Source organism: Sycon ciliatum, chromosome 10 (genome assembly GCF_964019385.1).
Source record: "Sycon ciliatum chromosome 10, ocSycCili1.1, whole genome shotgun sequence".
In the NCBI taxonomy this organism is placed as follows: Eukaryota; Metazoa; Porifera; class Calcarea; order Leucosolenida; family Sycettidae; genus Sycon; species Sycon ciliatum.
The window spans coordinates 8,492,742-8,504,663 of record NC_088652.1 but is presented as its reverse complement, the minus strand read 5'-3'; positions in this window follow the sequence as shown (position 1 = coordinate 8,504,663).

Here is an 11,922-nt window from a genome sequence, read left to right as displayed (position 1 = left end):
ACTACTACTACTACTACTACTACTACTACTACTACTACTACTACTACTACTACTACTACTACTACTACTACTACTACTACTACTACTACTACTACTACTACTACTACTACTACTACTACTACTACTACTACTACTACTACTACTACAGTCAGACCTCGCTTATCCGGTCCTCGTTTATCCGGATCCCTCGCCATCCGGAAGAAAAAAGCTGGTTACATATTTACAGCATACGTGATGCATCCAACATAAACGGTGTTCGGTTATCCGGTTCCCTCGCCTATCCGGATATTTTTTGGGAAAACGGATGTGTGCGGTTAAGCGAGGTCTGACTGTACTACTACTACTACTACTACTACTACTACTACTACTACTACTACTACTACTACTACTACTACTACTACTACTACTACTACTACTACTACTACTACTACTACTACTACTACTACTACTACTACTACTACTACTACTACTACTACTACTACTACTACTACTACTACTACTACTACTACTACTACTACTACTACTACTACTACTACTACTACTACTACTACTACTACTACTACTACTACTACTACTACTACTACTACTACTACTACTACTACTACTACTACTACTACTACTACTACTACTACTACTACTACTACTACTACTACTACTACTACTACTACTACTACTACTACTACTACTACTACTACTACTACTACTACTACTACTACTACTACTACTACTACTACTACTACTACTACTACTACTACTACTACTACTACTACTACTACTACTACTACTACTACTACTACTACTACTACTACTACTACTACTACTACTACTACTACTACTACTACTACTACTACTACTACTACTACTACTACTACTACTACTACTACTACTACTACTACTACTACTACTACTACTACTACTACTACTACTACTACTACTACTACTACTACTACTACTACTACTACTACTACTACTACTACTACTACTACTACTACTACTACTACTACTACTACTACTACTACTACTACTACTACTACTACTACTACTACTACTACTACTACTACTACTACTACTACTACTACTACTACTACTACTACTACTACTACTACTACTACTACTACTACTACTACTACTACTACTACTACTACTACTACTACTACTACTACTACTACTACTACTACTACTACTACTACTACTACTACTACTACTACTACTACTACTACTACTACTACTACTACTACTACTACTACTACTACTACTACTACTACTACTACTACTACTACTACTACTACTACTACTACTACTACTACTACTACTACTACTACTACTACTACTACTACTACTACTACTACTACTACTACTACTACTACTACTACTACTACTACTACTACTACTACTACTACTACTACTACTACTACTACTACTACTACTACTACTACTACTACTACTACTACTACTACTACTACTACTACTACTACTACTACTACTACTACTACTACTACTACTACTACTACTACTACTACTACTACTACTACTACTACTACTACTACTACTACTACTACTACTACTACTACTACTACTACTACTACTACTACTACTACTACTACTACTACTACTACTACTACTACTACTACTACTACTACTACTACTACTACTACTACTACTACTACTACTACTACTACTACTACTACTACTACTACTACTACTACTACTACTACTACTACTACTACTACTACTACTACTACTACTACTACTACTACTACTACTACTACTACTACTACTACTACTACTACTACTACTACTACTACTACTACTACTACTACTACTACTACTACTACTACTACTACTACTACTACTACTACTACTACTACTACTACTACTACTACTACTACTACTACTACTACTACTACTACTACTACTACTACTACTACTACTACTACTACTACTACTACTACTACTACTACTACTACTACTACTACTACTACTACTACTACTACTACTACTACTACTACTACTACTACTACTACTACTACTACTACTACTACTACTACTACTACTACTACTACTACTACTACTACTACTACTACTACTACTACTACTACTACTACTACTACTACTACTACTACTACTACTACTACTACTACTACTACTACTACTACTACTACTACTACTACTACTACTACTACTACTACTACTACTACTACTACTACTACTACTACTACTACTACTACTACTACTACTACTACTACTACTACTACTACTACTACTACTACTACTACTACTACTACTACTACTACTACTACTACTACTACTACTACTACTACTACTACTACTACTACTACTACTACTACTACTACTACTACTACTACTACTACTACTACTACTACTACTACTACTACTACTACTACTACTACTACTACTACTACTACTACTACTACTACTACTACTACTACTACTACTACTACTACTACTACTACTACTACTACTACTACTACTACTACTACTACTACTACTACTACTACTACTACTACTACTACTACTACTACTACTACTACTACTACTACTACTACTACTACTACTACTACTACTACTACTACTACTACTACTACTACTACTACTACTACTACTACTACTACTACTACTACTACTACTACTACTACTACTACTACTACTACTACTACTACTACTACTACTACTACTACTACTACTACTACTACTACTACTACTACTACTACTACTACTACTACTACTACTACTACTACTACTACTACTACTACTACTACTACTACTACTACTACTACTACTACTACTACTACTACTACTACTACTACTACTACTACTACTACTACTACTACTACTACTACTACTACTACTACTACTACTACTACTACTACTACTACTACTACTACTACTACTACTACTACTACTACTACTACTACTACTACTACTACTACTACTACTACTACTACTACTACTACTACTACTACTACTACTACTACTACTACTACTACTACTACTACTACTACTACTACTACTACTACTACTACTACTACTACTACTACTACTACTACTACTACTACTACTACTACTACTACTACTACTACTACTACTACTACTACTACTACTACTACTACTACTACTACTACTACTACTACTACTACTACTACTACTACTACTACTACTACTACTACTACTACTACTACTACTACTACTACTACTACTACTACTACTACTACTACTACTACTACTACTACTACTACTACTACTACTACTACTACTACTACTACTACTACTACTACTACTACTACTACTACTACTACTACTACTACTACTACTACTACTACTACTACTACTACTACTACTACTACTACTACTACTACTACTACTACTACTACTACTACTACTACTACTACTACTACTACTACTACTACTACTACTACTACTACTACTACTACTACTACTACTACTACTACTACTACTACTACTACTACTACTACTACTACTACTACTACTACTACTACTACTACTACTACTACTACTACTACTACTACTACTACTACTACTACTACTACTACTACTACTACTACTACTACTACTACTACTACTACTACTACTACTACTACTACTACTACTACTACTACTACTACTACTACTACTACTACTACTACTACTACTACTACTACTACTACTACTACTACTACTACTACTACTACTACTACTACTACTACTACTACTACTACTACTACTACTACTACTACTACTACTACTACTACTACTACTACTACTACTACTACTACTACTACTACTACTACTACTACTACTACTACTACTACTACTACTACTACTACTACTACTACTACTACTACTACTACTACTACTACTACTACTACTACTACTACTACTACTACTACTACTACTACTACTACTACTACTACTACTACTACTACTACTACTACTACTACTACTACTACTACTACTACTACTACTACTACTACTACTACTACTACTACTACTACTACTACTACTACTACTACTACTACTACTACTACTACTACTACTACTACTACTACTACTACTACTACTACTACTACTACTACTACTACTACTACTACTACTACTACTACTACTACTACTACTACTACTACTACTACTACTACTACTACTACTACTACTACTACTACTACTACTACTACTACTACTACTACTACTACTACTACTACTACTACTACTACTACTACTACTACTACTACTACTACTACTACTACTACTACTACTACTACTACTACTACTACTACTACTACTACTACTACTACTACTACTACTACTACTACTACTACTACTACTACTACTACTACTACTACTACTACTACTACTACTACTACTACTACTACTACTACTACTACTACTACTACTACTACTACTACTACTACTACTACTACTACTACTACTACTACTACTACTACTACTACTACTACTACTACTACTACTACTACTACTACTACTACTACTACTACTACTACTACTACTACTACTACTACTACTACTACTACTACTACTACTACTACTACTACTACTACTACTACTACTACTACTACTACTACTACTACTACTACTACTACTACTACTACTACTACTACTACTACTACTACTACTACTACTACTACTACTACTACTACTACTACTACTACTACTACTACTACTACTACTACTACTACTACTACTACTACTACTACTACTACTACTACTACTACTACTACTACTACTACTACTACTACTACTACTACTACTACTACTACTACTACTACTACTACTACTACTACTACTACTACTACTACTACTACTACTACTACTACTACTACTACTACTACTACTACTACTACTACTACTACTACTACTACTACTACTACTACTACTACTACTACTACTACTACTACTACTACTACTACTACTACTACTACTACTACTACTACTACTACTACTACTACTACTACTACTACTACTACTACTACTACTACTACTACTACTACTACTACTACTACTACTACTACTACTACTACTACTACTACTACTACTACTACTACTACTACTACTACTACTACTACTACTACTACTACTACTACTACTACTACTACTACTACTACTACTACTACTACTACTACTACTACTACTACTACTACTACTACTACTACTACTACTACTACTACTACTACTACTACTACTACTACTACTACTACTACTACTACTACTACTACTACTACTACTACTACTACTACTACTACTACTACTACTACTACTACTACTACTACTACTACTACTACTACTACTACTACTACTACTACTACTACTACTACTACTACTACTACTACTACTACTACTACTACTACTACTACTACTACTACTACTACTACTACTACTACTACTACTACTACTACTACTACTACTACTACTACTACTACTACTACTACTACTACTACTACTACTACTACTACTACTACTACTACTACTACTACTACTACTACTACTACTACTACTACTACTACTACTACTACTACTACTACTACTACTACTACTACTACTACTACTACTACTACTACTACTACTACTACTACTACTACTACTACTACTACTACTACTACTACTACTACTACTACTACTACTACTACTACTACTACTACTACTACTACTACTACTACTACTACTACTACTACTACTACTACTACTACTACTACTACTACTACTACTACTACTACTACTACTACTACTACTACTACTACTACTACTACTACTACTACTACTACTACTACTACTACTACTACTACTACTACTACTACTACTACTACTACTACTACTACTACTACTACTACTACTACTACTACTACTACTACTACTACTACTACTACTACTACTACTACTACTACTACTACTACTACTACTACTACTACTACTACTACTACTACTACTACTACTACTACTACTACTACTACTACTACTACTACTACTACTACTACTACTACTACTACTACTACTACTACTACTACTACTACTACTACTACTACTACTACTACTACTACTACTACTACTACTACTACTACTACTACTACTACTACTACTACTACTACTACTACTACTACTACTACTACTACTACTACTACTACTACTACTACTACTACTACTACTACTACTACTACTACTACTACTACTACTACTACTACTACTACTACTACTACTACTACTACTACTACTACTACTACTACTACTACTACTACTACTACTACTACTACTACTACTACTACTACTACTACTACTACTACTACTACTACTACTACTACTACTACTACTACTACTACTACTACTACTACTACTACTACTACTACTACTACTACTACTACTACTACTACTACTACTACTACTACTACTACTACTACTACTACTACTACTACTACTACTACTACTACTACTACTACTACTACTACTACTACTACTACTACTACTACTACTACTACTACTACTACTACTACTACTACTACTACTACTACTACTACTACTACTACTACTACTACTACTACTACTACTACTACTACTACTACTACTACTACTACTACTACTACTACTACTACTACTACTACTACTACTACTACTACTACTACTACTACTACTACTACTACTACTACTACTACTACTACTACTACTACTACTACTACTACTACTACTACTACTACTACTACTACTACTACTACTACTACTACTACTACTACTACTACTACTACTACTACTACTACTACTACTACTACTACTACTACTACTACTACTACTACTACTACTACTACTACTACTACTACTACTACTACTACTACTACTACTACTACTACTACTACTACTACTACTACTGTGTTGTGTTCCTTCATTCAGTAATTGCCTTTTCCCTTCGTCTTTTCGTCACCAGTTTGGTGTCGTTCTGTGGTATTTGCAGTGCATTGCTCGTTTGGATTGTTCATTTCGTGTTGAGTTTCCCCAGGGTTAGGCTCGGGGCTAGATTATCCTCTCGGTTGTCTTCTACAGTCTTTCTTTTACTCTCTTTCTTGTTACTGTTCATATGTTGTCATTTGAGCCATTTGCGCTGTTATGGCTTTTGTAGCTTTCCTTTAGTTAGAAACAGTTCGCTGAGCTGCAACGGCCTCCGAGTCTCCCGACTTCGACTTCTCCCCATGCAGAGTATGCAGAGTGGCCAGTGTTGCCGGTGCAATGGTAATGGCACTTGCATCGGGTGCTCCTGCACCAAGGAGGGTCGCACATGTACGAATTGTGTCCCTTCGAGAAAAGGGAGATGCAAAAACAACGCGAGCCCCGTGTCGTCAGTGTCACAACCGTCCCCGGCATCTCGACTGTTGAACTTGTCCGTGCCGCAGCCGCCGTCGGCATCTCAGCCGTTGTCGGGACCTCCACCGTTGACCACGGTCGTACAACAACATCAGTCACCATGTCAATCATCGTCGGCGTCTCGATCATCGAGTGCATGCGGCCCTACCATCGTTTCCATAGTAGCTGGTAGCGATGAAAACGCTGTAGCGCCCGTGCAGGCGACACCAGAGCAAGTCGATGCAAACTCGTCTGACATCACTGACAGCCAAGCTGCACGCCTGCTAGCTTCATTGGATGACACCTGTACCCAGGGCCGGGAGGCTGCTGAGGAGCCCATGGGGTTTCGGATACCGATAGACGAATCCACCAATTATCACCAGCACATCAGTGATCCGACGATGGATGGCCTCGTGGTGTCCCATCTGGAAGAGAGTAGTATGGCTGACGTAGATGTATTACGTGTAGAGGACATCCGTTGCAACCTCCCGGATCCTGAGCAGGTGGATGAATTCTCGCCGTCCTTCCAGCTTGGGCAGCTCTCGGCGGAGGAGACGGACCAGCTGATAGATATTGCTTACAATAAATGTGTACAATACCGGCCAAACGCGTTTCAGGTTCCGTTGGGGAATGTAGGACGGCGGTACATAACAGCTCTATCAGCGCTCTACTCTTGCTTTGGTGACGGTGGAAGCTACTGGCGGAGAGCTTTCAAGATAGCGACAGTGTTTCAGGCACTTATGTTACAGAAGCCAGGTGCTGAGTCCTCGAAATATGGCACGCTTCTTGAGCAACGACTACAACAATGGTCTACCGGAGATGTGATGGGATTATTGAGCGAGGCAGACACCATCCAGACCTCCAAACAGAAATCGTCCAGGGCTGAGCGGAGGGGCGCTGCGGATCCTGCCAGGCATTTTGCCGACAGCGTTACTGCTGGAAAGCTTAGTACGGCACTCCACACCCTGGCAAATGACGACGGTGGTGGTGGTGTTCATTCGATTACCGACATAGTTGATGGCAAGACCGTCAGGGACATACTCAAGGAGAAGCATCCATCACCAGAGCCAGCTGATGACACCGTCCTTATACCAGGTGAGCCTCCATCACAACCCCATCCGGTGTACTTCAGTGGCCTTGGACGGGAGGCAATTAGAAAGGCAGCGCTTCACACCCAGGGTGCGGCCGGTCCCAGTGGTGTCGATGCAGAAATTTGGAGGCACATGTGCTCCAATTTCGCAGACGCCTCCGCCACTTTGTGCGACGCTCTGGCCTCTTGTGCCAGGCGGATGGCAACTGCATACATCGATCCCGATTCGCTTACCGCCTTTACAGCTTGCCGCCTGATAGCGCTGGATAAGTGCCCAGGTGTTCGGCCAATAGGTATTGGAGAGGTTGTAAGACGAATTATCAGTAAGGCAATCCTCTCCATTGCCGGTCATGCTGTGCAGGGGGCAGTCGGATGTGACCAGTTATGTGCTGGCTTAGACTGCGGCATAGAGGCGGGAGTGCATGCAATGCAATCTGCTTTTGCCGAGGATGATACTGACGGCATTATTATGGCTGATGCGTCCAACGCTTTCAATCGGTTGAATCGACAAGTCTGCCTTCGCAACGTCCGGCACTTGTGTCCACCCCTCGCTACAATATTGATCAATACGTACAGGGAACCTGCGCATCTATACATCGATGGTGAGTGCATTCTTTCCGAAGAAGGCACGACGCAGGGTGATCCACTCGCCATGCATATGTATGCGTTGGGCATGCTACCCCTGATCCGTGCAGCAGCTGGCGAGGAGACAGTGCAGTCCTGGTTCGCAGATGATTCCTCTGCAGCGGGCCGTTTGAATCGGGTACGTCAGTGGTGGGATGTCCTGACGGTGCAGGGACCGGCATATGGCTACGTTGTGAACCCAGCTAAGTCTGTTCTTGTGGTGAAGGAACATTGCCTTGTTGAGGCGAGGGATCTCTTCAAAGACACCGGAGTAGCTATCACGACTGAGGGAGTACGCTACCTCGGTGCTGCAGTGGGCACTGAGGCTTACAAGGAGACCTATATTCAACGAAAGGTAGAGACCTGGGTGCAAGAGGTCAATCGGCTGGCAACTATTGCACAGACTCAGCCCCAGGCAGCCTACTCAGCGTTTGTATCAGGACTGAGAGGGAAATGGACCTTTCTATGCAGAACCATGGACATCCCCGAGCACCTGCTGGAGCCACTTGAAGGTGCCATTAGAACTAAACTGATTCCAGCGTTGACCTGCCGCTCACCTCCTGGTGGGGATCTCCGGCGCGTGTTCGCTCTCCCGTGTCGTTTGGGCGGCTTGGGTATCACGAGCCCTATGTCCTTGTGTGGGCAATACAACTCGTCAGTTTGCATTACCGAGTCTCTCACCAGCAAGATTCTGTCTGGTGACACTGCACTTGACGATTGCTTAACTAAGATGCGCAAGATGAAGGCAGAAGTCAAGGCAGAGTCCCGTCAAGCGCAGGCAGCGGCAATGGAGGACGTGGTCCAGAATGCATCCGCGAGTCTGCGTAATGTCATCGATATCGCTAGAGAGAAGGGTTCATCTAGCTGGTTAACATGTCGTCCGCTGAAGAAGTACGGTTTCAGCCTCACGAAGCAAGAGTTCTGGGACGGCCTGTGTCTCCGCTATGGATGGACGCCGGCGAGAATACCGACTCATTGTTCATGTGGCCAAGAGGTGAGCGTTTCTCACTCACTATCCTGTCCTCATGGAGGATTTCCCACCATACGACACAATGCCATTCGTGACACTACCGCACAGCTCCTACACCAAGTCTGTAGCAATGTGTCCACGGAGCCTACGCTGCAGCCACTGACCGGTGAGCGATTGCAATACCGAACGGCCAACGTGGAGGATCATGCACGCCTTGATGTCGCTGCCAGTGGTTTGTGGGGCAGTCGATTTGAGCGAACCCTTATTGATGTCCGGGTTTTTAATCCTTATGCTCGCTCAAATCAGTCTGCACCACGTACCACTGTGTATCATCGACATGAAAGAGAGAAACGAAGGCACTACGAAGAGAGAGTGAGACAAGTGGAGCATGCCACTTTTGTTCCGGCTGTGATGTCTGCGAGTGGAGGCATGGGCAAGGCAGCAACGGCCCTCTACAAACGAGTGGCCTCTCTGTTGGCGGCGAAAAGAGGGGAGCAGTATTCTCATGTGATGGCTTTCGTCAGGTGCAGGATCGCTTTTTCCCTCTTGCGGTCCTGCATCATGTGCCTCCGTGGGTGCAGAAGGCTCTCTAGCCAGCCTGCCTTGGCTGTGGGTGATACCTCTGCTGCACTGGCAGTGGTGGAGGCCCGGGTACCGGCTTAGCGTGCACGAGCGGTAACAGTGACTGGAATATTGACTTGAAGTTGAACTTGCTGCTGTTTACCTAAGTAGGTATACATTATTATGCTGTTTTTTTTGCGTGTTTTTTCGTTTTTTTCTTTTCTTTCTAGAACTTTGAGTTGAAGTTTTTGGAACACTTGGGAAAAAATATTCATTGTGTTTAATTTGCCCGTAAAAGAGGCTGTTGACTACTACTACTACTACTACTACTACTACTACTACTACTACTACTACTACTACTACTACTACTACTACTACTACTACTACTACTACTACTACTACTACTACTACTACTACTACTACTACTACTACTACTACTACTACTACTACTACTACTACTACTACTACTACTACTACTACTACTACTACTACTACTACTACTACTACTACTACTACTACTACTACTACTACTACTACTACTACTACTACTACTACTACTACTACTACTACTACTACTACTACTACTACTACTACTACTACTACTACTACTACTACTACTACTACTACTACTACTACTACTACTACTACTACTACTACTACTACTACTACTACTACTACTACTACTACTACTACTACTACTACTACTACTACTACTACTACTACTACTACTACTACTACTACTACTACTACTACTACTACTACTACTACTACTACTACTACTACTACTACTACTACTACTACTACTACTACTACTACTACTACTACTACTACTACTACTACTACTACTACTACTACTACTACTACTACTACTACTACTACTACTACTACTACTACTACTACTACTACTACTACTACTACTACTACTACTACTACTACTACTACTACTACTACTACTACTACTACTACTACTACTACTACTACTACTACTACTACTACTACTACTACTACTACTACTACTACTACTACTACTACTACTACTACTACTACTACTACTACTACTACTACTACTACTACTACTACTACTACTACTACTACTACTACTACTACTACTACTACTACTACTACTACTACTACTACTACTACTACTACTACTACTACTACTACTACTACTACTACTACTACTACTACTACTACTACTACTACTACTACTACTACTACTACTACTACTACTACTACTACTACTACTACTACTACTACTACTACTACTACTACTACTACTACTACTACTACTACTACTACTACTACTACTACTACTACTACTACT